The sequence below is a fragment of the Acyrthosiphon pisum genome, chromosome A2, assembly GCF_005508785.2.
Source record: "Acyrthosiphon pisum isolate AL4f chromosome A2, pea_aphid_22Mar2018_4r6ur, whole genome shotgun sequence".
Classification (NCBI taxonomy): Eukaryota; Metazoa; Arthropoda; class Insecta; order Hemiptera; family Aphididae; genus Acyrthosiphon; species Acyrthosiphon pisum.
Window position 1 is genome coordinate 106,223,753 of NC_042495.1, and position 5,988 is coordinate 106,229,740.

Genomic DNA, 5,988 nt, shown 5'->3' on the forward strand with positions numbered 1-5,988 from the left:
CAACAGCATGCCTATATTTAAGATAACATAAATAGAATAAAAGTTATTTGCTTCTAAACATTTCGTTATTTTCATTTGCTTATCAAAAAATGATTGGATAGGTAGTACTATTAAAAAAAAACACTGATACACAGATAAAGTTCTTCTTTACGTGTTGTAAAAATTTGGTAGTCCTACAACAAATTAATATGGTGCGAGAAAAGTAATCCCGCGCAAAACAGTTTTTGCTATGTTGTACTTGTACATTAATTGTAAAACGGAGACACATATGCGAATGTGACGTCCTCTTAATACCTATTATTATGATATAATATATTTTGCGATTTGTTTTTGGCAAATATTGGTTCAATCTACCTTTTATTAAGTTTTATTAGGTACCTACTAATATAAATATATAAACCGAATGTAATTAAATTTGTAAAAAAATAGCTTTAGAACAATATAGGCTGACAAACCGTCTACGCTAGTAATCATTTTCATTAAATAGGTAAAATTTGAATTCAAATTCAACACATTCATTACACAGTAGCCTATTCAATGACGAGATACAATCGATACCTACTATAGAAAAGAAGGACATCTTCAGACATTTTTTTTACCTTTATTCCCCAACCCCAACCAACCCAAAAACTAACTTTACAACCAGAAACTATCCCAGCGACCCAGGCATTATCAAAGTTGATGATTGAATAATTTTTAATACACTGAAAAGTGAAAGGAGATGACAATTTCAAATAAAAAACATAATTTTAAAACTAATTAAATACCATTATCTTCTTAAGACTTAAAGAATAGGTAAATAAATTCATTTGGTTTCAAGTTCACATTTAAAAATAAACATTGTCTTGATACAAAAATATGTAGTTTATAAAAATACCAGGGTAATACCTATGCCAAAAAAAATTACATTTTACCTTTTAAAAGAAAAATCCTGAACTTAGTTACAAAAACAAAGAATCCTAGAAAATGGAAAAATTAAAATTACCTATATAATATAATCAAATAGCCTTAGTCTCGGGCTTAGTTAATAGTTTAGTAACTAAAATTGGAATTTCATCTTAAATACCCTCATTAATATCTCAGTTAATACAATTGAAAAATGACAATAATTCCCTTTAAAGTTTGATTGTTTAAATTGTGCATTAGGTTTTATTAGGTACATAATATCTCAAAAAGAAGTTACAAATAGATTTTTAAAACACGTTTTTATATCAACAAATTCCAGTGAACTGTGACACAAAACTAGTTTATTTAATACAAATCATACATTTAAGGATTTTATGAAAGCATGTTGTTGATATCTATGTAATGTAAGTACTCAATAAGACAATAACACATGAATCGTTAATACATTTAGGATTTCTATTCTATGATTTATATGATAGTATATAATATTAGCTACAGAGCTAATAATATATATAAAGTTATAACAGGGGTTATAATATAACTTTATGTATTTGATATAATATTAAAGTTAATAAGTAGACATATAACATACCTAACTCATAAGTAATAGATTAGTAGTTCAATAGTTAGGTACAATATTATTTATATAATATTAATATTTTTATATTAATTATATTACCTATCTATATTTGTTTCAATCAACAGACTATGCAAGCACCTATGCTGAAAGAATATTAGATACTTATTTATAATAGAATATAATAGTAATAAAGAAGTAAAAGGTATTAAGTACTTAAAACTGTTATAAATATATTGACATATTTTTTATAAATAATTTAAAATAATCTAATATAGGTAGATACTAGGTAGTACATGCCTACCTAACTATTATTATTTATTATATTTTTATAGTAATAAATAAGAGATAAATTATACTTGCATTTGGTCCAATTACAGATTCTAGACAGCAAGTAGGTAGGTATCTAATCAGAATTTTTGATTTATATAACTTGTATATTCATATTTGGTACAGAAAAACAAGTAGGTATTTTGCAATTATACATACATATGTAAGTACTTATAATATAAATATAATATATAATTGTTCTATTGATCTAAAAAATGCATTGGCATCTGACGCTATTGAATACATTTGGTATACATTCAAAAATAAAAAATATTTCAGGGATCTTAGGTATATACTATATTTAATGATTTCTTTGAATTTCCCAAAATTATATCTGTTCTAAAATAAATTATTTTTAATCTTCAGTTATTGATTAAAAACGTTTATGTTCTAAATCTAGATCATTTTCATATTAATACATTATTAAATCTGTTATTAAATGATTAGGTAGGTACCTAATTTGTTTTGATTATTCTAAAGTACAAATATATAGTATATCTTTTCTCCAGGACACAACCTATGTATTAAAATATAAAATGATTAATCAATATTAACCGATTTAAATTCAAGTCTAATAAAAAATTCTTAAATCAGATTTTCAACCAACCCACCTGTGTAACTTATCAAGTGTTAAAAATATGATTAATTATTCTAAAGAATATAATTTTTAAATAAAACGATAAGACACTGGTAGGTAATACTTGTCTTTTTACCAATTAGTTTTAATATTTATGAGGTTAATATTTTACCTTGTATTTTACTTATATCAGGCACCTAGGTATTAAGAAAATAATTTTTTTGTTTTATTTTACAAATGGTCCTTTAGTGTTCCATTAAGTATATGGGGGGGGGGGGGGGGGTACTTAGCCATATTATAGGTTTATTGTGCTAGAACAAAATATATTATAGACAACAGTAAAATACATTATTGCTTGTATCGCCAAAAGCCCATGTAATAGTTTTTTAAGTGCATCATAATGCAATACAAAGGCCCCAGAAAAGTTTATTTGACATTTCTCTATTAAAGAATTTTAACTTTGAAAACAAATCCCTCGACAAATCCATAAGCTATAAGCATAATATTATTCAAGAAAACTTTCAAAAGTAAATGTCTAAATGTCTAATCTTCAACATTATTCTATATTTATTTCAATATGTATACATATACAGGTACAGATAGACTTATATAGTATAATATTAGTATTGTAAATCATACATATTTATTATTTTTGTAAGCACTATTTGCATGATCGCAGGGGCCGCAGCAGGGTCACTCTCATGGCCTCATCTGAGCCTATTGTTTTTAAGGAGATATAAAACTTAACTTATTCTACAGTAATACAATCAATTCAAAAAAACCTATTCCTACTTATTACTTGACACTTGTACCCTATTATGCCCTGCACACACTATAATAGGCAAGTATCTGGGCCCTGTAAAGAAAAATTGCGCATATTTAAATATATCGATAAATACTTTATGAGATCCTTCTTTCTTATATAAGCCAAGGGCACACCAAGTAAATAAAAAAATGTAAGAGACCCTATAAAAAAAACAAAGGTGCCCTGACCGCGTTTTCGACCCAACAACTATTGACTAGGCCGACACTGATTGTAGCCTGTAGGTACATGAGTATTTAATATTTAATTTGGATTTCTGTTCATATTTAGATATATTTGTATCTTTACTAATGAAGTACCTACCCGAGTACCTAAATATAAAAAAAATTGCTAAAAGGGGGGGCTAAAGGCAACAGAGACTATAACCACATTCTATAGAAAGTTTAATAACTTGAAAGCAGGTACCTATAACTACATTTTTAAAAATGATGTACCTACCTATTAGGTTGGTACCTAGCTTGTATGTATTAAGTATTAACAATATAAATTAATTAATTTGGATACAATTAATAGATAACATGTTTTTTTTAGTATAAATGTGAAAAAAATATTATCTGAGACTCAGATTGTGAGGTGTTAAATAGATATCCAACAAAATGTATGGATTATGAATCAAAAATCTGTACATAGGATTTGTACTGCCATACTGAACAGTGTACAGTCTGATTGAAAGTCAATGGAAGTTGACTATATAAAATCCGATGTAGACGACTTATTAATACTTCCTACTTAACATTCATCGTCAGCAATCAAATTCTCAGCTCAGACAGTACTGCTAGTGCAACATGAAGTATAGGTACCTAATAATTTACCATCCTCTTCCCCTCAGACAGTAGGTAGACAAGGCAGTATCGTTTCCCGCCTAAGAATAATATGAGGCGGATAGGTGGCCAACAAGGAAGTATCAAAACATTTTTGATTTGGCATATCAAGGGACTGGTGCTGGTCTCTAGAGGTTGCGAAATAGTTTTTCGACGAGACGACTTTTGGCAACATAAATGATCTACGTTTGCCCAACAAATATGAGTGTCGTAAAAATCACCCCACCTTCTAAATGCTTAATAGGTACTAATATTGACGAAAGCCAAAGTGTGCCTACCTGTATCCTTCGTTTCCATGGCACGTACGAGTTATCCACCGGCGGCGTCTGCTGCGGAGATGTTCCTGATCCTGATACAAACTCAAACTTCGGGCCGGCAGCGGTTCGTGTTCGTTCGACGGGCGTGAACGCTGATAAATTGATCACTTACAGAGCGATGCGCGGGACAAGATCGAGACTGAAAACGGATTAAAATGAAAAAAAAAACGACGTTTTTGGATTTGTCACGTCAATATTTTAACACAGCCATCTCCCCCTTTCTGGCGACTGGCGAGACTGCAAGAAGCGATATTAGGAAACCGTGACGACTGGCGAGATGATAATGCCAATGGGGAAACCCTCCCGGCACGTCTAGTCGTCTGCGGTGGGCAAGGGGTTGTAAATACGCAGTGCAGCAAACGTGACGGCGGCATATCGCAAAACGCCACCAGGGGCGAGAGCGAAATCGAATACACCCGCGCGACGATTGTCTGTCGCCGCCGCGGTGGTGGTGCCGTCGCGGCGATGACCTTCGGACGGTGATATACATATCGTTACTTGTGTACAGAAACTAACACGTCATAGGGTACCTCTTACTCGATATTATTAGAATATAATATTACGTGATTTGCGCGCGCACCGACACCTTACACGTAAAGAGTTAAACGGATTATTACACCGTACACGAAGTACATAATATTATATTATTATATTTAATCGGTTATCCCGGATCCCGTGCGGCGATGCAAATATGCAATAAATTACTGGTTAAAACGGTACGACACTCTTACCTTGTTTTTACCAGTGCTCTAAACGCAACCGGAAACACGACAGCTATGGGGCACTGGCGTAATTTACCACCTCAGAATGGAATAACATTGCAGGATGACATAAAATATTTTAAACCTTTCGGCCTCCCGCGTGCACTGCTATAATAGGTATATAATAACATGAGCTATGTAGGTAAATTATTTGTTTGACGACGCGTAGGTATGAAATAATTTGGAAATTCAATATGATATTTACCGGGTATAATATATTAACCGTTCAATAACAGACTGTTCGTGTTTCGTTGATTGGAATTTGAAACATTGATTAAACTAAATAATATTGATTATTGATATCCATTCTGAAAGACTAGGTGCGTAGCCAGGATTTTTTTTAAAGGAGGCATTTTAATTTTATATTTAAATATAACTTGTGGATGGGATGAGTGCAAAGGCGCAACTATATGATTAAAATTCTGGGGTCATATACTATTATTAAGTATGTATAATAATTTATAGGTATCGCATAAAATGTAAAAGTCATATAGGTATCAGTCATGTATCTAATATAGTATAATTGACGCATCAATTAAATATTATATTACCTAAATTACTAGTCTACATAAATCATCAAAAAGTAAGTAGGTAGGTATAAATAATGTTGTATTAAAAATTAAAATATATAAGTGCAAACAACCCTTATACATTTTAGATTCTGAGTGGAACGATGAATGTATTGATTTTAAAATGATGATTGTTTTTTTAAAACTTTTTTTTGTGTCTGTCATCACCTTTTAGGACAGTAAAAATTCCTGAATTTTCTTCAACAGTACCTTTTCTGATAGGAAAGTGAATCTAGTTGGTACTTTGGGGGGTCAAAAGTAAAAATGTTCCCCGTATTTTCAAAAGCGCCGTGAAAAACAAAAGAAA